Source organism: Prunus mume, linkage group LG6 (assembly GCF_029339155.1).
Source record: "Prunus mume cultivar Tortuosa linkage group LG6, ASM2933915v1, whole genome shotgun sequence".
Lineage (NCBI taxonomy): Eukaryota > Viridiplantae > Streptophyta > Magnoliopsida > Rosales > Rosaceae > Prunus > Prunus mume.
In genome coordinates this window covers 3,577,147-3,604,231 of record NC_142703.1, presented here as the reverse complement: position 1 = coordinate 3,604,231, position 27,085 = coordinate 3,577,147, and the positions used below count along the sequence as shown (strand labels likewise).

Below are 27,085 nucleotides of genomic sequence, written 5' to 3'. Positions count from 1 at the left end.
ATGGGAGTTGATTATCATGATACCTTTGCACTCCGGCTAGATGAATACCGCTTTTTAAGAAGACTTGTTTATGACATTTCGTCTCACATGTCTATGTCAAGACTATTACGCTTCAGGACACAGATGCTGGACCCCAGTTTTGAGCAGCATTTGAAATATCGCCCAGGTGCTAGGCTGGAGGACACCGACACCGGGGAGTTCAGGTAGAGGCCGGGCGATCTAGGCTGTACTTTAGGGCCAGTATGATCTAGGCTAGCCTTGGCGGTCTGGCTAGCGGTTTGTCCTTTTTTTTTTTCCAAATGCGCATGCACGGCTTGTCAAAGCGGGAGCAAAGGTGACATGTATATAGTGTGTGAGAAGGAGGAAAGGTGACATAAAATAAGGAAAGGCGTAAGAAATGAGGGGTTTGTTTCGTGTGAAATAAAAGGAAGAGATAGAAACTGGTTTCATGTTGAGAGAGTGAGAGCAGAAGCAAATGAAGAGGGAATGAGAGATTTATAATTCCCTGGTCTTGGTTGGGTAAAGATGATTTGCTCAAGCCCGGCCGAAAGAACCTCCCAGACCGTATTTTCTTTGTCAATAGCTCTTGAAGTCATGCTTTGTTATGAAGATCTTAATCCTTCTTGTAGCAGCCTGCTCTTTTCTCGTAACATCCACATATGAAATAATACTCGACTGATCGTCACTGCAACAACCTAAGAGGAATAATATAGTAAACCTTCCCAAGCTTCAGCTTGTAATTAGAGGAGAAGCTCGAGGCTTGCTTTGGTACACTAATACCAGAGCCAAAAGTTCATCAACATGTCCTTAACAAAAGTTGGTGCCCTGAATTCTAAAACTTTCCCATCTGTCTTCACAACCCTCAAAACTTTCTCCTGCCTGGAGAGAACAAAACAATTGCCCATTTTTCTTCAGAACTAGAGACAAGCTATATATGTGTATATAGTTATAGTACTAGCTAGTACTGATAATGAGCCATTGGGAGTATGTGTAGCTCCGAAAAGGTGATCCTATAACTTGCTTCAAAAGAGAGAGAGAGAGAGAGAGAGAGAGAGAGAGGATTTGTAGTTATAACTTATATTAACTATTGCATCATCCTTATGGCTTTGATGATGTCAAAAGAAGCATATTGTTCCAATTCTGGAATGAAGAGGGAGACAGCTTCAACTAGTTTTAGCCTTTTAATTAATTAGTTACTGGCAAAAGAGAGATAAAACAATAATTAAATAGAGGAGGTAAGGTGGGACTTAACTGAGCCCAAGAGAAACATCTCATTTTTGGGTTCCACTGAGGGAAGGTCATTATAACAGGAGAGAAAGAAAGATGGAAAAAGAAGTGAAATCAAAGACAAAGATCCCCTGCTGACACAAAAGTACACCTCTAATGATTAGTTTATTGAAGATGTCTATTTTTGGTAATTAGTTTATTGAAGATGTTGGCTTACAATAAAATAGGTCATTTAAATGAGTAGATCCAAAGCACACCTAACCCAGCAAGCTGGCCCCTAGATTTGGCCTTCTCTCAGTGGTCCATTTTAAACTAGTTGATGTAGTCTCTCTGGCTCTGCTAGATTTAACTGAACTCTTTGAGATGATAAGATAGAGGGCTCTTGGAAGTGAAAACAAAGCTAGCTAGGCTGCAGTGCACGATGCCCTTTTGTTGCTGATGGAGGTAAGAGGTAATTGATCCCATCCCATGAACAACAACTTACAACTTACAAGTTAGAAGTTAGAGAAGGAGACAAATGGAACCATTTAATTCTTTCTATCTGCAGCAGCATAGTGTGTTGTCTGGTCAAAGTGGGGACATAAAAAAACTGGTATTAGTTTTATGCGTGCAGAGAAGAGATCAAAGAAAGATGGCGTGGACCCCATATGTTTATGGAAAGTGGTCACCTTCCCTCCAATTCCATTCTTCTTTTCTTGCTTGCAATTTGCACAATGAGGTTTCCTCACTTATGTTCTTTGTATATGTCCTTCACTTTTGTCTTGCTGGTTTCAATTTCAAACAAGTTCAATGAATCCAAGCCAATAGCTATGCACTACAAGATGAGGAGGGCTAAGACTTCTTCTTGTTCGACGCTTAAAGAGAGACACTGTAGACAGAGAGAGAGGCGCTTTGCCCTTCTTTGGTTGTTGAGAAATATCGTATAGCCGGGCGGCTATACTACTTAAATATATTCAATATTTTAACAAGACGGCTGATCGCTATACTTTAAATATATATTTTAAAAGTATAGCGGCAAGTATACTGCAAAGCCGCGCGGATATAATTAAAACAAAATAAAATTAGTATAGCCGATCATACTGTAAAAAAAATAATAAAATAATAAAATAATATAGCCGCTCGCTATGTTTAAAAAATTAAAATAAATAAAATACAAGATAGCCGTCACTATACGCCGTAAAATAAGTATAATAAGGGTATAGCCATGGGTCTCAAGTATCAATGAGTTGTTTCTGGTAGGCCACCCATAGTTTCTCGTGTGGCTTGGAGATTCATTGAAGCATTGAAGAACGCCAAGCACCATCTCAAGTGGCTTGGTTCTCAATGAATGGAAGAAATAAAGTCCAAACTTGAAGAAGCCTTTGGATTGCCCAATTGTTGTGGAGCCATAGATGGTACACTCATCATTATGACCCTTCCTACCGTTCAAACATCGACGATTGGTGTGACTCGGAGGACAACTACAGCATGCTCTTGTTGCAGGGAATGTTGACCATGAGATGAGGTTTCTTCACATTGTAATTGGTTGCCCTGGGGGCATGACGGTGTCTAGACTTTTAAAGTGTTCAGTGGTTTTCAAGCTCAGGAAGGTGGACGACGCTTGAATGAAAAATGTTAAACTTTATCTAGAGGAGTAGAGATTAGAGAATGCTTAGTTGGTGGGGTTGGCTATCCTCTGCTTCCCTGGTTCATAACTCCTTATGAAAGCAATGGCCTCCCCTTCCATTTCGATGCCATGCATGGGGCTATAAGGTCACTTGCAATAACGACATTCTCGCAGTTAAAGGGCACTTGGAGAATCCTTAACAAGGTCATGAGGAGACCCGATAAGCATAAGCTTCCGAGCATCATCTGTTGATGGTAAGCCTTGAGCTGAAAACCTTGGAGCCAAAGTCGCAAAGTTTGTTTTAATTTCATTTTATATGTTTTAATTTCTGTTTGTAATGTGAGCCATTGGATCATAGTCCCAAGTGGACTCTCTTTCTAGTCTAGGACTTAAGTGGTAGCTAGTGACAAATGTAAGCATCTCATAGGATGATAGAAGCAATATTAGATTCACTTGATGTAACTGCTAGAGAAGCATCTCACTTCTCTCTCTCTCTGCTAACGATATATTGGCTAGTGGAGTAGAAATGAATAGTCATCTCCATTTTTCTATTTCAGAGCAACGTTCTCTTCTTCATACTCTCTCTGTGATTTCTTCCTTCCTCCCAAACATCCAAAATATTCAAAAACTAATTACTGAAACTATGAATTCTAACATCATCTTGGTGTGTTGTTTACTTCACAATATAAGAATTGACTGCGGAGATATATTACAACTTAGTGATGGCCTGCGCCTTCTTCCAATCGCCTTCACGCTTTCAACTTCAATACCTTTGCCTTTTTGCTCTTTTTCAAGAATCTTCTTCGTGTCTTCCACGTTAAATATATTATACTATTTAAATGGTAAAGCCGTTCGGCTATACTTTTTTTAATTTAAAAAAAAAAGGCCAAAAATGGCTATACGCTTTATATTTCCTCCTCGCCGCTCGCTTCAATCAATCACTTCTCATCAAAGTCTTCAAGTTCAAGGCCAAAAAAGAGGTGGGCAATTCCTCATTTGAGCTATCATGGTGTCTCCCAAGAAAGCAAAGAAAAGCAAGAAAGATAGGAAAATTGAAGAAAACTTGCTTGGTTCCAATGATCTAAAGCCCTGCACTGGCCGTGGGATAGTTTCTTCAACCCAAGGTTTTTCACTAAGCTTAGTCTTCAATTACTCTGCCTCCTGCTTTTTAGTGGAATGCATTCAGATTACTTGTAGTTTTAACTAAATTATCTTTATATTTGGCTTATTTTGGAAAATCTATGATGCCCATAAATCTAGAACATGTGGTGGATTTTGTTCTGTAATGTTAAATTCGGTAATGATGTTCATAATTAGAGCTAAAAACCTATAAACTGTGCTTTTGTTTAGTTTGGTTGTTGGAAAATCGCCTAGGTGTTAGTGGTCGCTTAGGCGGTCTAGGCGGGTCCATTTTTTTTTCCCGACTTTAGCTAAATCATGAACTCGCTTCAATTTCTGATGGCAGCTATACAAAAATTTTCTTTTGATTATGTGTTTTGCATCCTCAAAAGAGAAGGATGTGGTCAAAAAGTTATTACTAGAGAGAGCAATAGAGATTTTAGCATGTAAAAGTAGTATGTAATTGTTAAGAATCTGCTTTGGCATAGTTGGATGAGTACTTGGAAATCCTGACTGAATCAGACTTGGAGAATGTACAAACATGCGGTGAGTTTGTTCATGTGGACTTTGAGAATGATGCAACAACTACTCACAAAAGATCTAAGGTCTCTAATTCAACATTCCATCTCAACCAGCTGCAATGGCACCACAGAGGAATATGATTCAATGGTATGTGTTTTCTTTCATCAGATTTCAACTATCTTTCTATTTCAACCAATAGTGCTGACAAGAGTATTCATAGCTCTTGAATCTCATATTTTGAAAGTTATTCATTTGCAGTAATTTTCCAAGAGGAAGGTTGGTTTGAACCAGTGAGTATTCTGGAGTTTGACTCGCATGATGACTTTATTAGTATACATGAAGGTATTGGGCATCAGCCTGTAACTACATATTACAAAGTGAAAGCCTTGTGGTCTTGTTTGATTGTAAAACATCATTACTGCTGAAGTAATTTTTTCTTGAGTTACTTATTGGAAAAGGATTTTGTTTTGTTTTCTTAATTTTCTTCTCTTATTAGCAAGCAATCCAGTTGGGAATATCTCAAGTGGCCAAGTACTTCAGTATTAAAGATCTCGCCTTTGTTGAAATGGGTGTAAGTATGAAGAATTCCAAAGCTATATGAAAATAGATGCAGGTAAATCAGATAAAATCACAAGCAAAGATGAGCGCAGGGAATCAAATTGGTTTTCGCTTATTAGTACCCAGAGCTATGAGCTTCCTCGCTTAGGGAAGGCTGATGAAGTTTGCAGGAAGAGGAAGAATATGTTAGATCACTCTTATGTTAAATTCAGATTATGATATTTCAAAGGTATAGCCGTGCGGCTATACATTTAAAATATTATGTTTATGGACCCTTACCAAAACAAATTTATGTCCGGAGTGCTAAATCAAATCAATAAATTTGTGATCATGAAAATACTCTAGTAATTCACTAACTCACTTGAGAAGTTATTTTATTGCTTGTGTACATGTCCACACGACATGTTGATGTGATTTATCAAAATTTTCTCAAATTAATATAATTTGTGCACCATAGTTATAAAATCCAAATTTTACACAAAAAGAAGGAACAATAAGAGAAAAAATCGTAGCCAAACGTGGTTTTCGAAGGGTAGATCCAAGGGTTCCTATGAAGATGAATCCATTCTCTCTGAAAAGTTAGAATGGTGGTTCATATTTTTTGGAAAATAGTATAGCCGAACGGCTATACTCGGTTTTTTTTCCAAATTTTATTTTGAAAATAGTACTTCTGCGGTAAATTTTATTTTAAAAATAATATAGCCTCGCGGCTATACTTGTTTTCCCCTAATTTTTAAAAATATAGTAGAGCTGTTTAATTTTTTAAAAAAATAGTGTCGCCATTCGGCTATACTGGTTTTTTTTAATATTCTAGTGAATCGGATTCGAACTCATCACTACGAACATCTAGGGCATAGAGCAAGCCCATTCCAGGTTTTGAGTAGTGTTCGAAAAATCGTCCTAAGCACTAGGCGGGAGAGGACATCGACACCACGGAGTTGGGAGGGCCTAGGCAGCCTGGGCGGATCTAGGCGGGTCCTAGACGGCCTGGGCGGATCTAGGCGGTGCCTCGCGCCCGGTGGGTCCGGCCCAGGCGCCAGGGTTGGTCGTCGTGTCCTTTTATTTCCAAATGAAGACAAATGAAGCTTGCTGGTGCGAAGGAGCAAAGGTGATATGTATATCGTGTGTGAGAAGGAGGAATGGTGACATAAAATAAGGAAAGCCATAAGAAATGAGGGGTTTCTTTCGTGCGGAGTGAAAGGAGGAGATAGAAAACGGTGTTTCTGTTGTTGAGAGACTGAGAATTGGGATGCAAATGAAGAGGGAATGAGAGATTTATAATTCCCGGTGGTCTTGGTTGGGGTGAAGAAAAGGAAAGGATAAATTAGTCATCAACACGCATGCAGGGAGAGGTCGGTTAGTGGAGGAAGGTGCATTGACATTGCTCACCAATGCCTTTTTGCTTTATTGATTTCTTTCTAGTACTAGAAGCCTAATGTTACTGTCTAATAAAGTCACAAAGAAAATCCTTCAATTTCAACCAATAGTGCTGACAAGAAAATTCATAGCTCTTGAATCTCATATTTTGAAAGTTATTAATACCCATGGCTAAGAGCTTTTTCACTTAGGGAAGGCTGATGAAGTTTGTAGTGAGAGGAAGAATATATTAGATGACTCTTATGGAAGCTTTAAAGGACTTACAGAGGATGGACATGATTCTAATGAAAAAATTCAAGACAATGCCCTGAAATTTGGCTTATCTCGATCGGTACCTTCTGTAAGTTTCGACGATAAGATTCTAAGTGCACAGAGTTTGGTTCCGCAGTCCCAGAGAAAGCCATCTGCCTTTTTCAGACTTTCTTTTTAAAAGGAGATCCTGCGATACAGAAGAAACCATTGAACAATGTAAGCATTCAAATAATTCAATTTTCCTTGAATGGAAAGAAAACTTAGAATATTGGGATTGATGTACATGTATATTACTGAACCTTTCAATGATATATCCACAGGTCAATCAAAAAGGTTTATGTATCGACCTAGACCAAGATATCTCATTCCATGTTGTAGAGTAGAGAAGCCGACTTTAGGATCTTGGTCTGAGATTCCACCCTCAACTTTTAAATTCTGTGGCGAGAACTACTTCAAGTATGACTTTGGTTTTTTCTTTTGTCAAGACCAACTTACTGAATTTAGACATTTGCAACTAATTACTCTTTTCCTTGCTAATGATAATATTATTTTATGTCGGTCTACCATCCAGAGATAATGAAAGTCAACTGCTCCGAACTACACTCCATATACTCCAATAGGTGTTGATGTGTCAGTATGCCCCAAAAAGATACATCACATTGCCCAGCATCCTGAGCTTCCCAAAATGAAAGCAAATGGGAAAGTGTTCATTGTAAACATACATGTATTTTTTCTCAGAATTGATTTATCTTGTTATATTTTGTCAATATCTAATGATATTGCTTTGCGCCTTGTTGCAGTTGCCTACTTATCCTGCTGTAATATTTCTTGGTGATAGTGATGGAGAGGGGATGAGTCTTGTAATGTACTTCAAAGTTTCTGAGAATTTTGATAAAGACATCTCACCTCAATTCCAGGACAACATCAAGGTAACTTCATTTTGTATGCTAGTTCATCCATTTGGATAGGCATGTACTTTATTCTGATGTACCCTCCCTGATAGAAATGTAATCTTATGTTCCGGTGGAACACTCAGGGTGTTGATATATTTGAATGATGCCATTAGAAAATGGTTGACGATGAGACGGAAAAAGTTAAAGGATTTGCAAAGGACTCCACTCGTACTGTACCTTTTAGAGAAAGACTAAAGATCTTGGGTGGTAAATCATGAGGATATCAATGAGTTCACGAGAAGAAGCTTGTGCATGCATATAATGACAAACCAGTTCTTTCACACCCCTAGCACAATTTTTACAAGGTAAACATTGAACATTTATGTTGCTGAGTGTTAAGAAGATGAAACATAAAAACCATGTGGTTTGACTTTATCAAGCTCTCTCACATGCAGGGTCCTAACTACTTTGAGATTGATTTGGACATTCATCGCTTCAGCTACATATCGAGGAAGGGTCTCGAATTGTTTTATGAACGTCTTAAAAAATGGAATAGCCGAGCGGCGATATTCTGTTCTAAAATGATCTATTTTTGAGTATAAGCGGCTATACTATCTTTTAATATATTCTGTTTATGGCTTATAGCCGCGCGGCGGTACTTTTAAATATTCTGTTTATAGATTATAGCCGAACGGCTTAACCGTTAAAATATTCTATTTTACGAGTATAGCCGATCGGCTGTACGCTTTAAATATAACTATAAAAATCTAGATTTCTCTGTAGCAAAGCTGAGGCTTGAGATAATGAATCAATTAGACCTAGTATGCATTTACATTCTAGCTTTGTTCCTCTGTGGGTGCTTAGGGTTGAGAGAAAATTTATGCCTTGTTAATTTTCCTACATAACAAATGCTTACATGTTCAAAGTAATCCAATGGTTCTTCAACTGTGAGGTCATAGACGTTTTCAGATATTAATTGCAACATCATTGAGAACCTCAAGAAGGTATCGTCCACAACCCTTGTGTTGATAAGGAGGCAATACCAATATCTGCCATCAACAAGTAGGCTTGTTAAAACTCAACAGCACCAAAGATTGCACAAAAAATGAAATTTATTTGAACTACTGAAGCACCAAGCTATTTCTCTAGAGCGTGCATAACTAGCAACTGATATATATAAAGCAACATATTGTAGATTTCCCCCTGCTGATATGTTTTCCTCTGGATCAGGACATACAACTCCCAGCTTGGATCCATAACATCAATTGGACTGCTACCTAATTCAAAAAACAACAATTGATGTCATATTCTTACATTCCCCCTTCCCATATTTTCTCCATAAAAGTAAGAAAATAACAGTGTTCTCTAATGACGTGAGATAGGTGATAAAATTACCATCAATAAGAAGAAGAACAAGAGGAATCAAGTGTCAGAAGGTGTGCAAAGATGCAATACAACTGCTTAACAACCCGGTTGGCTATAGTATAGTACTTCCACGCGGCTATACTAGGTTTTTTCCTAGTTTTATTTTAAAAAGAATACAGCCGATCGGCTATACCGGTTTTTATCTGATGTTTTTAAAATAGTATAGCCGGCCGGCATTACTCGGAGTTTTCCTTTTTAAAAGAATAGTATAGCCGAACGCTATACTTGGTTTTTTTAATATTCGTGAATCGGACTCAACTCATCAAGATTTAACGCCTAGGGCATAAACCGCAGCCCGCTCAGTGTTTTGAGCAAAGGTTCAAAATATCGCATAAGCCCGGGCGGAGGACACCGACACCGTGTTAGGAGCGGCTCGCGGTTCGAAGCGCCTAGCGATCTAGGCGGATCTAGGCGGTCCGGGAGCCGTATGGTCCGAGCGCTGTATGGTCGGGTCCTTTTCTCCAAATGAAGATGACGGCTTCCTGTAAGAAGGAAAGGTGACATCAAATAAGGAAAGGCATAAGAAATGAGGGGTTTGTTTCTGTGTGGAGTGAAAGGAAGAGATAGAAAACTGTGGTTTGAGAGTTAGTGAGAATTGGGAGGCAAATGAAGAGGGAATGAGAGATTTATAATTCCTGGTGGTCTTGGTTGGGGTAATAAAGAAAAGGAAAGGATAAATTAGTGCCACACGCAGGAGAGGTCACGAGGAGGGAGGCGATTGGCATTGCTCACTGCCTCGCTTATTGATTTCTTTCTAGTACTAGAAGCCTCATGTTACTGTCTAAGAAAGAAAGGTCTCTTGGAGCTCCTGGCTTCAAGGGCATCTTCCAGCTAATATGACAGTGGACCATGAAATGTATTTTGTAGAATGTGTTGACTTTACAAATCCTTCATCCAACAGTATATCAAAGAGGTATGTCTTCTTTATCTTTGAAACTAGGAGTTTTTTTTGTCTATGTTTATATGCAACGTGATATAAGCAAAATAGGCAATCTATTCACCCAGACCCAAAAAAAGAAAAATTGTATCCATATTTTGTTTTGTCTATCCAATGCATCATCTTATTCAACAATTTCATGATTAAAATTGCAGTCATTCTTCATTTGTTGTATTTTTGCAGTTTTTAGACTCATGTCCTCATTTTGGTTTGTTTTTGAACCGAGGATGATGTATTATTCAAAGTGCTCTTGCATCGCCTGTATTTGTTGTGTGTAATAAAAGGGAATTAATATCCTAGTTTTCCATTGTTTTAAAAGTTATCATCATGGATTCCTTTTAACAAGATTTTTGGGTTTATATAGGGATGAAAAGGAAAAGGTTGCATTGGAGGATTCGAATGGCAATTTACTTTTCCGTGTCTCAGATCTTTTCAATCCTGTACTCTTGTTCCATCTTTTCCTACTAGAGGCAAGATGCATTAATCTTTCATTTGCTTCTTACCATCCTTTATGCATTCTCTTTTAGGTGCTTGCGTAAAGTGTGTGATTCATGGAGCTTATTTGTAGAATTTCTAGTGGATGGGCAAGCTACAAATCAATCATTTTGCAAGAAAAGAAAAGTTTCATTGGGTGGCTCGAGTTCCTGGGGAGAGGATTCTCTTGCACCAACAAAAAATCATCTTACATTTTTGATGATGAACCTGATGAAGAAAATGAAAATGGCTGCAAGCATACCCAAAATGGAGGACGGTATTTCAAAGAAGCCAAAGAGTGCTTACTTTCACTTAAAATTTCTATTGAAGGTCTACACCAAAAGAATCTGTTTCCCTACAATCCTAATGTTCTTCTGAACCGGACGCGTCTCTTTGAAATGAGTTTCATCTCGCTTCCCAGTAAACTAGTGATTGCTCTTACTATAGGGTTTGATTTTTATTTTGAATTTACTACACTCAACTTCTTTCTTTCACTTTTAGTTCCCTTCGTTCCTCGTGATCACGACTTATCCAAACTAAACTGGTTTCTTTGCTTGCAAATTTAACAAGATTTCGTGAACTCCGTTTTGAGGAAGAGAAATAAACTTCTAAAAGAATGAACTTATCAGCACAGATTTTTGCAGAGCATCATTTATTCCTTTGAGTTGAAGTGATAAAATGAGATCTTGCCAACCAATGAGGCCAAATCTCGTCGAAAACTCTTTGAGTTTCTTTGAGTCGTGCAATCAAACACGCCAGACAATGCTGGAAAGAGTGCTTTGAGATCCTCATGACTCTTTGAGGCCATATATGGAGATTTTTAAGAAGTGAATGCACTTTGTGGATGAACGCGTTACATTGAGAGCAAGAAGGAATAGAAGAACAAGCTTTGTAGTTAAGGTAATTTAGATTCTATGTATAGAATTTCCAATTTTTTCCTCAACAGATAGGCAAGAAATCTAATTGAGTATAGTCAAATCCACCGATGAAGTCAAAGTGATAAATGGTTCTGATCACATGTTCATGTTTGTTGTCTAGACCAAGAAAGTCGTTTCTCCCACCTCCGTGATATAATATTGCTAAAAATACCTTAAACATGAGCACTGCTAATGCACTATACTATATCGATATGAATAAACTCAAAATCAACCGATATTGGTGTAAATTAATTCTATCCAAACTATCTGCCTGAGAGAGATAGAAAAGGACTTTACTGATCTCAAGTCTTCCTAATCTCAATTGTCGAGAAAACTATCCGACATTGATGTACCCAAGTCTTCCTTATTATCTCAAACATTCTCTCATTTCAAAATATAAACTTGTGGTTTTTATTCCTGTTACTTGGCATGAGCACGTTATATGAACGCGATCGTATTTTCTGATTTTTAATAGTAAGGCGGGCTATATCTCGCATTTTTAAAAATATTCGCGAATCGGACTCAACTCATCACTACGTTAATCAAGGACGCAGAAGCCTTCCAGATTTTGAAGCAGTTCGGAGATATCGCCTAAGCGCAGGGGGAGGACACCACACCAGTGGAGTTAGGGGCCTAGGCGGCTCGGGAGGATCTAGGCGCACCTAGGCGGCTCGGCGATCTAGGCAGTCGGATCTAGGCGGCTCAAGGTCCGGGAGCCAAAGCACTAGATGGGAGGACACCGACGCTGAGTGAGCGGCCCGGGAGTATCTTGGTGGCTCAATGGTCATGTCCATAGTTATAATCAACTTAGGCATCCATAGTTTTCCAAAAATTTACAGCAAACAGAGAAAAGACGAGAATCATGGAGATTCCTTCAATCAATAACTCGAGAGGAAGCAACTTTCTTCTGTCACACACCAAGAAAGGATCCACCATTGCAGTACAATCAACAAAACAAAACCAAATTTTCACAAAGAAGAAAAACAAACGCATTCAAATTTACAGATAAAAATACAGATAGAGAATTGTACGAACGGGTTGCCATGTTGTAATTTCACGGAGAGAGCAAAATAAGAGAGGAGAGATTAAAATAAGAGAAGAGAGACAGAGCAACAGTATAAGATGGGAAGCTTTGGCCTCAGGCCGAGGAACCTCTCGTATAGTGAATGTGAAGATGATTGCTAAACCCATGCCTTCTCACGGCTTATTTCTCTCTGGGCCGAGGAACCTCTGTGTATTAGAAGCCTAATGTTACTGTCTAATATTTTGACTACATGCCTATAAATTTTTTTATTTATTTAAATATTTTGACTGTACAAGTGGAATAGCACTGTAGGGTGGACGCTACGTTAGACTATGTGAATGAGTTTGATATTGAGGAGGAGGTAATAGTACGGGCCAATGAAATCTTCTTCAACAGATTCAAAGAAAATTTTGGTTAAAATTTTGTACACCTTATTTTGGAGGTAATATATGCATCATCCTTATGGCTTTGGAGAGAAAGAAAGATGGAAAATAAGTGAAATCAGAAGACAAAGATCCTCCACGATGTAGCACCTTATGTTTATGAAAAGTGGTCACCTTCTCTCCAATTCCAATGCTTGCAATTTGCACAGCTGAGGCTTCCCTCTGCTCTCTATGTTCTATGTATATGTCCTTTCACTTTTGTCATGGTTGGTTTTCACTTTCAAACAAGTTTAATGAATCCAAGCCAACCGTCACAGACTCACAAAGATGCGGAGGGCTAAGACTTTGTCGCTTCTTGTTTGACTTTTAAAGAGACACCAGGGATGATGATAGAGAGGTTTTGCACCATTCTTTTGGTTTGGGCCAGCTACCGCCACAATACAATTTGCCGAAAGGAAGTTGGAGAATGATACAATGACAAACTTTGGTGTTGATTTGATGCCACTCTTTGTAGTGGATGGTGTCCTCTCGTTTCTGAAGTTTCCACTACACATTTTTTAACCTCGGTATAGACTTGTGGTAAGTTGGTTAGAAGTTTATATTTTTCACATATGACATTCATAAAATAATTAAACGTAGAAGTGCATTTGCTGCAAAATAACTATGTTGACAAACTTATCTGGCAAGTTTTGTATGCCTACTTGGTACTTTTCTACAGTCCATGTGATCCATGTGTTTTGTTGTTTTTATTGAATATTCATAGATTTTTGCTTGTACCTTCTCACTTAAACAACGGGTAAGGAGGATAATGAAGGCAACCGTCGAATGGGAAGGAATGGTATAATTCGATCTCGGGACCAAGATGGGTGAGTGGTCTTATGAGATGTCTAGCCATTCATTTTAATTACTGCTCTTGTTCAATATTTTTGTCTTTTGATGTACTCCTCAAGTACCATATGACAAGAGCCGCATGCTTTCATTGTATGATACATTGATTGTAACCTATTATCAATATTAATAGAAATATAGACATTGCTTTTCTCAATACCTTTTGCCTTCTAGTATGAATTCTATCAGTACACTCCTTCAAAGAGATGATTATCGTCGGTATAGCCGCTGCTATACTATTTATTGAAAACAAAAAGGCCAAAATGGCACACGAGCTTTATATTTCTCCTCACTCGCCTCGCCTCACCAAATCACTTCCCATCAAAGTCTTCAAGTTCAAGGCCAAAATAGAGGTGGGCACCCTCATTTGAGCTCTCATGGTGTCTCCCAAGAAATCAAAGAAAAGCAAGAAAGATAGGAATATTGAAGAAAAACTTGCTTGGTTCCAATGAGCTCAAGCCCTGCACTGCCAGTGGGATAGTTTCTTCAACCTGTTTTTCTTTCACTAAGCTCACCTTCAATTACTCGCTCGCTTTTAGTGGAATGCATTCACATTACTTGTAGTTTTAACTAAATTATCTTTATATTTTCCTTATTTTGGAAAATCTACGATGCACAGAAATCTAGAATAGGTGGTGGATTTTGTTCTGTAATGTTAAATTCGGTAATGATGTTCATAATTAGAGCTCAAAACCTATAAACTGTGCTTTTGTTCAGTTAGGATGTTGGAAAAATGGGCTATACTAGGCGCTTAGGCGGGTGTCCTTTTTTTCTTTTTTTTTTTCCTGACTTTGGCTAAATTATGAACTCGCTTTCAATTTCTGATGGCCACTATACAAAAATTTGCTTTGATTATGTGTTTTGCATCCTGAAAAGAGAAAGATGTGGTTGAAAAGTTATTACTAGACATGTAAAAGTAGTATGTAATTGTTAGGAATCTGGGCTGGCCTAAGTTGGATGAGTAGTTGGAAATCCTAACTGAATCACTCGGAGAATATACACATTGAAACACATATTCGGGCTTTGCTTGTTGTCATAGTCTATGAAGCCGCAATTCACCTCTGGAAGGTTGACAAGTTTGACTTTGTTGTCTGCCTGAGTGCCTATATCGACGTCGTTTTGGCAGCGTTGAAATTGGACTAGTCTTAGCGGTACGTATCATTATTGTGTGTGACAGTAATACTATATCTATCAACTTAAAACTATGCATTAGAACTAATATTTCTTTTTTCTTCTGTGTAGGTTGCAATATCTGTGATCAGGGTACTTTTGTTTGTGGCAAGGCCAAGGACTTTTGTTCGAGGAAACCTTCCGAATTCCATGGTTTACAGAAATGTTGAGCAGTATCCCAACGCAAGCAATGTTCCTGGAATTCTCAAATTCTCATACTTGAGATTGATGCTCCCATTTACTTTGCAAATACCAACTACTTAAGAGAAAGGTACTAATTAATTAAACCAAAGTAAGAACTAAAGATTTGGGGCTTAAGATAGATAATAGCAAGTACAGGGACTAAGGTTTTGTTGAGTTGTTCTTGAGGTGGTTGTACTATCTTTTTGTTTTCTGGTCATGTTTATGTTCTAGTGAGTCAGAACTAAAGATTTGGGGCTTATGATAGATAAGTGGCTTATCTATGGGACTGGGAAAGAGACATCCCACTTTGTTTGAGAAGGTTTGAATCAGACATTTGATTTTTATGATGATTGCACAATTTTCATCTAGAAATTGATTGAATAACTAGTGTAGTGCTTCAAGTTACCAGTCGCTTCAAACCAAGGTGCTTTCTGATAGTGTCACCATACTCATTAAACATAGAGACCTCTGTGTGTCATCCGTTTGATTCTAATAATTTCCAAGTGTTAAGTTGGTTAACTGTTCTAGCGTTTGAGCCATAAATTACTGAAACAGTCTCATGATGAAAGAACTGATTGCGTTCTCATGATTATTTGTGATCATAGAAACTGCTTTCTAGAAATCCTTTAATCTTTCTCTGATGTATTTTGTTTCATTTGTAGGCACACAGGTTGGAGAGGACTTGATGAAGGCATCGTTGTAGTTGGGACTTGCATGATTTAAAAGCCACAATGGCTGGTTGCATGTCAACCCCATCCAAAACAATTAAACCATGGAAAAAACACTCTCAACGGGTCATCAAACGCCATAGAAAGGCAACCTGCTCCGCCTCAGATGGTACCAAGAAAAGAAATACCAGTTTCAAGAAAATAAATAGTGATGCAGGAGGTCGCGTGAGTGACTATGCTGTCAATGAGTTTGTTCATGTGGACTTTGAGAATGGTGCAACAACTACTCACAGAAGATCTAAGGTTTCTAATTCAACATTCCATCTCACCCAGCTGCAATGACACCACAGTCAATATGATTCGAATGGTGTGTGCTTTCTTTCCTCAGATTTCAACGATCTTTCAATTTCAACCAATAGTGCTGACAAGAAAATTCATAGCTCTTGAATCTCATATTTTTAAAGTTATTCATTTGCAGTAATTTTCCAAGAGGAAGCTTGGTTTGACTCGGTGAGTATTCTGGAGTCTGACTTGGAAGATGACTTTATCAGTATACATGGAGGTATTGGCCATCAGCCTGTAACTACATATTACAGAATGAAAGCCTTGTGGTCTTGTTTGATTGCAAAATGTCATTACTACTGAAGTAATTTTTCTTGAGCTACTTATTGGAAAAGGATTTTGTTTTGTTTTCTTAATTTTCTTCTCTTATTCTACAGATGGTTTTCCATTAGCAAGCAATCCAGTTCGTAATATCTCAAGTGGCCAAGTACTTCAGTACGAAAGATCTGCTAGCTTTGTTGATAACGGGTGTAAGGATGAAGAATAACAAAGCTATATGAAAATTGATGGAGGTAAATCACATAAAATCACAGACAAAGATGAGCGCAAGGAATCAAATCGGTTTTCGCTTATTAATAGCCAGGGCTATGAGCTTTTTTACTTAGGGAAGGCTGATGAAGTTTGCAGTAAGAGGAAGAATATATTAGATGACTCTTATGGAAGCTTTAAAGGACTTACAGAGGATGGACGTGATTCTAATGAAAAAATTCAAGACAATGCCCTCGAAATCCGATATCTCGATTGGTACCTTCTGTAAGTTTCAACTATAAGATTCTATGTGCACAGAGTTTGGTTCCACAAGTCCCAGAGAAAGCCATGGGCCGCTTTTCATACTTTCTTTTAAAAGGAGATCCTGTGATGCAGAAGAAACCATTGAACAATGTAAGCATTCAAATAATTCAATTTTCTTTGAATAGAAAGAAAACTTAGAATATTGGGATTGATGTACATGTATATTACTGAACATTTCAATGATATATCCACAGGTCAATCAAAAAGGTTTCTGTATTAGCCTAGACTAGGATATATCATTCCATGTTGTAGAGTAGAGAAGCCGACTTCAGGATCTTGGTCTGAGATTCCACCTCAACTTTTAAATTCCGTGTAGAATTATTTCAAGTATGACTTTGGTTTTTTCTTTTGTCAAGACCAACCTTAACTGAATTTAGACATTTGCAACTAAATACTCTGTTCTGCCTTGCTAATGATAATATTATTTTATGTTGGTCTACCATCCAGAGATAACGAAAGTCAACTGCTCCGAACTACAGTCCATATACTCCAATAGGTGTTGATGTGTCAGTATGCCCCAAAAAGATACATCACTTTTTTTTGTCTCATTGTAAACATACAGGTATTTTTTCAGAATTGATTTATCTTGTTATGTTTTGTTTGTTATATTTGGTCAATATCTAATGATATTGCTCTGCGCCTTGTTGCAGTAGCCTACTTATGCTGCTGCAATGTTTCTTGGTGATAGTGATGGAGAGGGGATGAGTCTTGTAATGTATTTCAAAGTTTCTGAGAATTTTGATAAAGACATCCCTCCTCAATTCCAGGACATTATCAAGGTAACTTCATTTTGTATGCAACTTCATCCATTTGGATAGGCATGTACTTTATTCTGATGGAAATGTGATCTTATGTTCAATTGGAACACTCAGTCTGTTGATATATTTGAATGATGCTTTTAGAAAATGGTTGACAATGAGATAGAAAAAGTTAAAGGATTTGCAAAGGACTCCACTGTACCTTTTAGAGAAAGACTAAAGATCTTGGGGGGTGGTAAATCCTGAGGACATCGGTCGGAGTTCTGCTGAGAAGAAGCTTGTACATGCATATAATGAGAAACCAATTCTTTCATGCCCCCAGCACAATTTTTACAAGGTAAACATTGAACATTTATGTTGTTGAGTGTTAAGAAGATGAAACAGAAAAACCATGTTGTTTGACTTTATCAAGCTCTCTCACACGCAGGGTCCTAACTACTTTGAGATTGTTCTGGACATTCATCGCTTGAACTACATATCAAGGAAGGGTCCCGAATTTTTTATGAACGCCTTAAAACGGAATAGCCGAGCGGCGATGATATCTTCTAAAATGTCTTATTTATGGAGTATAGCCAGCCGGCTATACTCTCTTTTAAAATATTCTGTTTATGGCTTATAGCCGCACAGCTGTACTTTTAAATATTCTGTTTATAGAGTATACCCGAGTGGCAAGGCTGTTAAAATATTCTTTTTTATGCATATGGCCAATCGGCTATACTCTTTAAATATAACTATAAAAATCTGGATTTCTCTGTAGCGAAGCTGAGCCTTGAGATAATGAATCAATTAGACATGGTATGTATTTACGTTCTAACTTTGTTCCTCTGTGGGCGCTTAGGGTTTGGAGAAAATATATGCCTTGTTTGTGTGTTGCATGTGTACGAGAAGTGATATAATGATGTTGCTCATCTTTTTAGGTGCCCTTTGTCATATTTCCTAAATGGATTCGAATATTTAAACAGTATAGCGGTGTGTCTGTATTCGAATAATAAAATAATTACTAATTGAAGTAATTAGAAAAGGCTAAGATATTACTTAAAGACATATATTAAATTAAAGAAGTTGGGCAAAAAATAAAAGCAAAGAAACTAATCTATTTGCCGGATTAGACCTCTCCCGAGGAAAGTTTCCTATGCCGACAAAATGTCGTCGGGAGAGGTCTAATCCGGCAAAATTGCATCAAGATAGACCTCGTGCCAACAAAAGTTCACTCGGGAGTGGTTTTTTTAAATAATAAGTATAAACTTAGTATCTTTAGGTCAGTACATTTTTAATTTTTTTTTTTTAGTAATTCTATAAAATCTTAGCCTTAGTTAATTACTTTCATTAGTAATTATGTTTTAATCATTATTTTATTTTGTGAATAATTAGTATTAAATATTTTAATTAACTTCATAAATATATTACTTAATAAATAGTAATTGTTTTTTTTTAAATTTTTTTTCTTTAATAAAATACTTAAATACTAATTATTCACTGAGTAAATAATGATTAGAACATAACTACTAAATAAAGTAATTAAAAAAGAGAAATTCAAATTATGATATTTCACAGCTATACGTTTAAAATATTATGTGAATGGAGCCTTACGAAAACAAATTTATGTCCGGAGTGCTAAATTGAATCAATAAATTTGTGATCATGAAAATGCTTTAGTAATTCACTGACTCACTTGAGAAGTTATTTTGTTCCTTGTGTACATATCCACATGATATGTTGATGTGATTTATCAAAATTTTCTTAAATTATTATAATTCGTGCACAATAGTTATAAAATTCAAATTTTATACAAAAAGATGGAACAATAAGAGAAAAAATCATAGCCAAAGGTGGTTCATATGGTAGATCCAAAGAATCATATGAAGATGAATCCATTATCGTAGAAAGGTTAGAATGGTGGTTTATATTTTATGGAAAATAGTATAGCCGCGCGGCTATACTCGGGTTTTTTCAAATTTATTTTAAAATAGTATTTCCACGCGTTTATACTAGGTTTTTTCCTAATTTTATTTTCAAAATAGTACAGCCGATCGGCTATACTTGGTATGTCCTTAATTTTTAAAAATAGTATAGCCGCTGCTAGACTTGGTTTTTTAAAATTATTCGCGAATTGACTCAACTCGCCACTACGAACGCCGAGGGCACAGAGTAAGCCCGCCCTGTGCTTTGTGCAGTGTTCAAATATCGCCTAGGGCGCTGGAGGGAGGACACCGATACTGTGAAGTTAGGCGCCAGACGGCTTGAGGATCTAGGCGCGCCAGGCGGCCGGGAGGATCTAGGCGGCCCGAGAGGATCTAGGCGCCTGGGAACATCTAGGCCTTCCTGGCGGGTCCGGTGCCGTAGGTGGGTCGTGTCGCTTTTTTTTCCAAATGAAGACAGACGGCTTGGTTGCGCGAAGGAGCAAAGGTGACATGTATAGGGTACTCGCCACTATCAATATCATACACCGTGACTCTCCCGGTTCCGATGCCTCGTGTACGGAATTCATCGCCCCAACAATGGCAAGATGTGGCTTTCACGCCTTTTTGCACATGTACAATGTAGTTCGTGGTCATCGACTATATGCCAACCGCTTCAAAACGCTTGCCGCACCTTGTGATCTTGTTTTAGTGGCTTGGGGGACGCCTGTGAGGGGCATGGCCTCCTTGTTCTACTTGCGGTTGTTGAGGCAGAGGCATGTCCTGTGCTGCCATGACTGCATGTTCTTGGGCTGCAGGTTCGTGAAACTGAGGTGAGACTTGGAGGCTCCAACTTTGTTCAAGTTCTTCTTGTTGTTCAGTGCATGCCCTGTGGCCGCAATGACTTCTTGGGCATGTTGGGTTCCACGTTTTTGTAATTGAGCAAATTCTTGGGGATAAGATGGGACATACTTGTTAATTCCAGAGGAGGAGCCTTGTACTAGTTGTGCAGGTGCAAAGCAACTTCAGCTTTGAAACTCACCAAACTCTTGGAGGCCTTGGACTGATTGCGGATAATAAGAAGGGTTAATTCCAGAGGAAGAGCCTTGTTCTAGTTGTTGTTCTGTGCAAGAACTCCAGCTTTTTGAAACTCGACCAAACTCTTGGAGGCCTTGGACTGATTTTTCATAACAAGGGTTAATTCCAGAGGAAGAGCCTTGTTCTAGTGCAAGAACTTGTCGTGGTTCAATTTCTTGAAACAATATACAAAATCTTCATTTTCTTGTCAGGTTCAGCTTTGAAAAAGTGCTGCAAAGTCTTATTTTCTTGTCGGGTTCCATTTCTTGAAAAAGTGCTGCAAAATCTTCATATTCGCAGTAAGTTGTCGTGGTTGTTCTTGTGGAGCAATGGCTTCAACTAATTTCAACTTCAGCTGAAAACTGATCCGAAATATTCTCGCATTTGTTGATTTGAAAGAATTTCTTCTGCCTTTGCAATTTTCTTTCCGATCTTCTCGCATGCTCTACATTGGGAAACAATACTGGAACTTCATTTGGGGTCTTCATTATGATCATCAGCCATGCCTGATAGACTGATAGTGTTGTTTTGTTTCACAATGGTGCTTCTGATCGCAAGAGAAAAAGTGTTTCTTTGGGAGATAAATTTGGTTTGGGAGACTAATTTGGTTCAAGAGAAATGGGAAATGGGAAATGGATTTTCTAGCCCAAATTACATATTAGTCTCCGGACTAAATCTGTTATAACTAACTAACAACCTGTATAATATACTTTGACTGAAGGAGACTATTACAGACTTGTAAATTTAACCATCTTGCTGGGGTAAAATATATTAATTACATATACATAAGCCAGCTTTGAGTTTTAGGCTCTTGGAACGTACGTACGAACAATAATGAAACCAAAAGCAATATATCTTTGCCATAATACTCCTAGCAAAATGAACACCTGCAACCTTCATGAATTCCTGCTTCCGAACCAGTCCAAGATCATGACATAAAGTTTTCCAAACCTCAAAGGAGGACATGAATCTTGGTGACCTAAGTCTTGAACACCATTGGGTACTGCTGCCATGTCATAAGTTGTTACATGGATCGAACTTATGAAGGTGCAGTACATCAACACAAGTGCGTACATGTTCAAAGTAATCCAATGGTTCTTCAACTGTGAGGTCATAGACGTTTTCAGATATTGCAACATCATTGAGAACTTCAAGACGGTATCGTCCATAACGCTTGTGTTGATAAGGAAGCAGTACTCAATATCTCGCCATCAACAAGCAGGCTTGTTAAAACTCAACAGCACCAAGATTGCACAAAAAATGAAATTTATTTGAACTAGAGCATGCATAAATAGCAACTGATATATACAACGAGCAAACCCGACCAATCCGCAACCGAACTATCAGATAATGGTAAAACGATATACAGCTGTAAAACCAAGCAACATATTGTAGATTTCTCGATCTGCTTTCTCCGATCGTGACATAAAACTCTCACTTGGATCCACAACATCAATTGACTGCAAACCTAATTCAAAAAACAATTGATGTCATATTCTTACACTCCCTTCCCATCTTTTCTCCATGAAAGTAAGAAAATAACAGAGTGTTCTCTGATGACGGAGATAGGTGATAAAATTACCATCAATAAGAAGAAGAAGAACAAGAGGAATCAAGGATCAGAAGTCGCCCAAAGAAATTGCCTTGCTCACAAACTGCCGAACAACTCGGTTGGCTGTAGTATAGTACTTCACGCTGCTATACTAGGTTTTTTCCTAATTTTATTTTAAAAACGACAAGCCGATCGGCTATACTCAGTTTTTAAAATATTCCGTGAATCGGACTTGAACTCATCATCACGAACGCCTAGGCACGAGCAAGCCCGCTCCAGTGTTTTGAAAGCAGTTGTTCAAAATATCGCCTTGGTGCTAGGCGGAGGTCACCGACACTAGGAGTTAGGGGCTAGGCGGCTGGCACGGATCTAGGCGGTGCTCGGCGGTCCGGGCGCCAGTATGGTCGTGGTCCTTTTCTTCCAAATGCATGACATCGAAGCTTGCTGGTGCGAAGGAGCAAAGGTGACATGTATATAGTGTGTGAGGAGGAGGAAAGTGTTGAATCTGTGTCTAATGTTTGAGGATTTTAGTTTTGTTATATGAGCAAGGAAAGAATCGTTTATGAAAAACGGTATATGGAGAAGAGAAAGAGCAGAGGGAATGAAGAATGTTCAGTATATTTCTCTTGATGCAAATGAGCACAAACACACACTCAAATACATGACACATACTGCCAAAATAGCTCAGAGCCTAAATTTTAGGTAGCAAGGACTCATCTCCAGCCATACATAATCATTGGAGGCTACGATCCTTACACCTAGGCTAGAATTGGTTATCAAGGTACAGCTGAAAAAGATAGGAATTACAGCTGTAGGAATTTTCCCAAAAAGGAAATAAAACTAGCCGTTAGACAGCTAAGCTAACAGCTAATACTAAAACTAGGAAGTTCCCAAGTTCTTCGATTTCTTCATTCTCTTCATTATCAATCTGCAGGATTGTCATCTGCAGCTTGATTTAAGCTTAGTATGCAGCTTAATTCTCAACAGAAAGGTGACATAAAATAAGGAAAGGCGTAAGAAATGAGGGGTTTGTTTCGTGTGAAATAAAAGGAAGAGATAGAAAACTGTGTTTCTGTTGTTGAGAGAGTGAGAATTGGGAAGCAAATGAAGAGGGAATGAGAGATTTATAATTCCTGGTGGTCTTGGTTGGGGTAAAGATGATTTCTGTTCAAGCCCTGAAGCTGAAAGAACCTCCTGCACTGATATTTTCTTTGTCAATAGCTCTTGAAGCTGTTGCTTTGTTATGAAGATCTTAATCCTTCTTGTGGCAGCCCTGTCCTTTTCTGTAACATCCACATATGAAATAATAACTGCACTGCTCGCATCACTTGCAACAGAAACCCAGAAGAGGAATCATATAGTAAACCTTCCTAAGCTTCAGTTTGTAATTAGGAGGGAGAAGCTCTGAGGCTTGCTTTGATACACTAATACCAGAGCCCGAAAAGTTCATCAACATGTCCTTAACAAAAGTTGGTGCCCTGAATTCTAAAACTTTCCCATCTGTCTTCACAACCCTCAAAACTTTCTCCTGCCTGGAGAGAACAAAACAGTTGCCCATTTTTCTTCAGAACTAGAGACAAGCTATATATGTGTATATAGTTATAGTTCTAGCTAGTACTGGGATAATGGAGCCGATTGGGAGATATGTGTAGCTCTGAAAAGGTGATCCTATAACTTGCTTCAAAAGAGAGAGAGAGAGAGAGAGAGAGAGAGAGAGAGAGAGAGAGAGAGAGAGAGAGAGAGAGAGAGAGGATTTGTAGTTATAACTTATATTAACTATTGCATCATCCTTATGGCTTTGATGATGTCAAAAGAAGCATATTGTTCCAATTCTGGAATGAAGAGGGAGACAGCTTCAACTAGTTTTAGCCTTTTAATTAATTAGTTACTGGCAAAAGAGAGATAAAACAATAATTAAATAGAGGAGGTAAGGTGGGACTTAACTGAGCCCAAGAGAAACATCTCATTTTTGGGGTCTCCACTGAGGGAAGGTCATTATAACATAGGAGAGAAAGAAAGATGGAAAAAGAAGTGAAATCAGAAGACAAAGATCCCCTGCTGACACAAAAGCACACCTCTAATGATTAGTTTATTGAAGATGTCTATTTTTGGTAATTAGTTTATTGAAGATGTTGGCTTACAATAAAATAGGTCATTTAAATGAACACCTAACCCAGCAAGCTGGCCCCTAGATTTGGCCTTCTCTCCTCTCTCCGCTCACTAGATTTAACTCTGCTGATTGAGGACGGCTAAGACTTGCTTCTTCTTGTTCGACGCTTAAAGAGAGACACACCAGAGACAGCATAGAGAGACGTTTACCCCTTCTTTGTTGTTGAGAAATAATCTGTGATAGCCAAGTGCTTATACTACTTAAATATATTCAATATTTTAATAAAGACGGCCGAAAGCGGCTATATTTCTAAATATATATTTTAAAGTATAGCGGTGCGGCTATACTCAAGTAAAAATTGAATATGAAAAAGGTATGGCATGGTGGATATACTAAGTAAACAAAATAAAATTAGTATAGCCGATCGCTATACTGTAAAAATAAAAAATTAAATAAAATAATGTAGCCGTTCGGCTATAAGCTTTAAAAATTAAAAATAAATAAAATACAGATAGCCGGCTATACTGGCCAAAAATAAATCTAATAAGGGTATAGCCATGGGTCTCAAGTATCAATGGGAGTTGACTTCGGTAGGCTACCACGCTGTGACTTGGAGATTCATTGAAGCATTGGAAGAACGTGCAAGCACCATCTCAAGTGGCTTGATTCCAACAGAATGGTAGCTAAAGGGTTCACCTGCATATAGAGTTGATTATCATGATACTTTTGCACCTATGGCTAAGATGAATACCGTCAGAGTTTTGTTGTCCTTAGCAGCTAACTTGGATTGGACCCTGAGGCAATTTGACGTAAAAAATACATTCTTACACGGTGAACTAGAAGAAGAAGTGTACATGAGTCTTCCACCAGGGTATAGGGTCACCGGTGAAACAGGGAACGATGCAAATTGAAAAGGCAATGTATAAAAGCGCTTGGGCATGGTTTGGCGATTTACCACGCTATGAAGAAGTTTGTTATCAACAAATAACACGATCATACTCTATTCATTAAACATAGGGTAAGGTGACTTTGTTGATTATTTATGTTGATGATATGATTGTGACTGGTGATGATACTCAGAGAAATCGAGAGACTGTAAACGTTTAGCATCTGAATTTGAGATGAAAGATTTGGGCAGTCTGAAATATTTTATAGTTGTGGAAGTCACTCGATCTAAACATGGCTTATTTCTTTCACAAATGAAGTATGTCATGGATCTGCTAGCAGATAGAATGCTTGACTGTAAACCAACTGATGCACCTATTGTTGAGAATCATAAACTTGGTGTTTATGTGGATCAGGTCCCAACTAATAGAGAAAGATACCAAAGGTTGGTTGGGAGATTTATTTATTTATCATTGACACACCCTGATATTGCTTATGCTGTAAGCGTTGCTAGCCAATTTATGCATTCACCTAGTGAAGATCATATGGCTGTTGTGATGCATATTTTGAGTTACTTAAAGTCTGCTCCTGGGAGAGGTTTATTATTTAAAAAAAATGGTCACTTGGATCTAGAAGGTTACATTGACGCAGATTATGCAGGGAATATTACAAATAGACGTTCTACATCAGGTTACGTCACCTTTTTTGGTGGTAATCTAGTTACGTGGTGTAGTAAGAAGCAAAACGTTGTGTCTCGATCCTCTGCAAAGTCTGAGTACAGAGGGATTGCCCAAGGGGTTTGTGAAATACTATGGTTGAGGTGGTTACTTGCTGAAATTGGGTTTAGACCGAATGCTGCTACAAAGCTCCACTGTGATAATCAACTGCATTTGAAATTGCTAACAATCCGGTGCAACATTATCGAACTAAGAATGTAGAAGTTGATTGGCATTTCATTAAGGAGAACCTGGAGCATAAGTTAATTTCTATACCTTTTGTGCCTTCTTCAGAGCAGCTTGTAGATATGTTGATCCATGCCGTGTCAAATCGCCGATTTGAAGACTCACTTGACAGGTTGGGCATTACCGATATCTACGCACCAACTTGAGTGGGAGTGTTGGCGTGAGTCAACGTTCCTATTAGGAATAGAATTTATATTTTATTGTAATTATCTAATTTGAGTATAATTAGGAGATTTTTTACTTATTTCCTATTTGTAACCACTCTGTATGTAGTATATATATTCCTCATTGAGAGAAGAATAAATATATCAGTTTTAAACCCTAATTATTTTGAGTCCAGCTTCCATTTCCGATGTGTGCATGGGGCTGCAAGGTCACTTGCAGTAACGGCATTCTCGCAGTTAAAGGGCACTTGGAGAATCCTTAACAAGGTCATGTGGAGACCCGATAAGCGGAAACTTCCGAGCATCATCTGTTGATGTGTAAGCCTTGAGCTGAAAACCTTGGAGCCAAAGTCACAAAGTTGTTTTAATTTCATTTTATATGTTTTAATTTCTGTTTGTAATGTGAGCCATTGGATCATAGTCCCAAGTGGACTCTCTTTCTAGTCTAGGACTTAAGTGGCAACTAGTGACAAATGTAAGCATCTCATAGGATGATAGAAGCAATGGCTAGGATTCAATTTTGATGTAAATCCGTTAGAGAAGCATCTCACTTCTCTCTCTCTCTGCTAACGATATATTGGCTAGTGGAGTAGAAATGAATAGTCATCTCCATTTTTCTATTTCAGAGCAACGTTCTCTTCTTCATACTCTCTCTGTGATTTCTTCCTTCCTCCCAAACATCCAAAATATTCAAAAACTAATTACTGAAACTATGAATTCTAACATCATCTTGGTCTGTTGTTTACTTCACAATATAATAATTGATAGTGGAGATATATTACAACTTAGTGATGGCCTCACGCTTCTTCCACTGCCCCTTAACGCTTTCAACTTCAATACCTTTGCCCTTTTTGCTCTTTTCAATAATCTCCACCTTCCTCTTCAGGTCTTCCACTGTTATTTGAAGGGTTCTTAACTTTGT

The 27,085-nt window shown here is 38.1% G+C and overlaps 3 pseudogenes; all 3 read left to right on the top strand.

Moving 5' to 3' along the window:
• On the top strand, positions 1-27,079 carry LOC148915858 (protein ANTAGONIST OF LIKE HETEROCHROMATIN PROTEIN 1-like; annotated as a pseudogene).
• Positions 3,840-8,150, top strand: LOC148915860 (uncharacterized; annotated as a pseudogene).
• Positions 15,687-20,351, top strand: LOC148915859 (uncharacterized; annotated as a pseudogene).
• Positions 27,080-27,085: the final 6 nt, after the last annotated feature.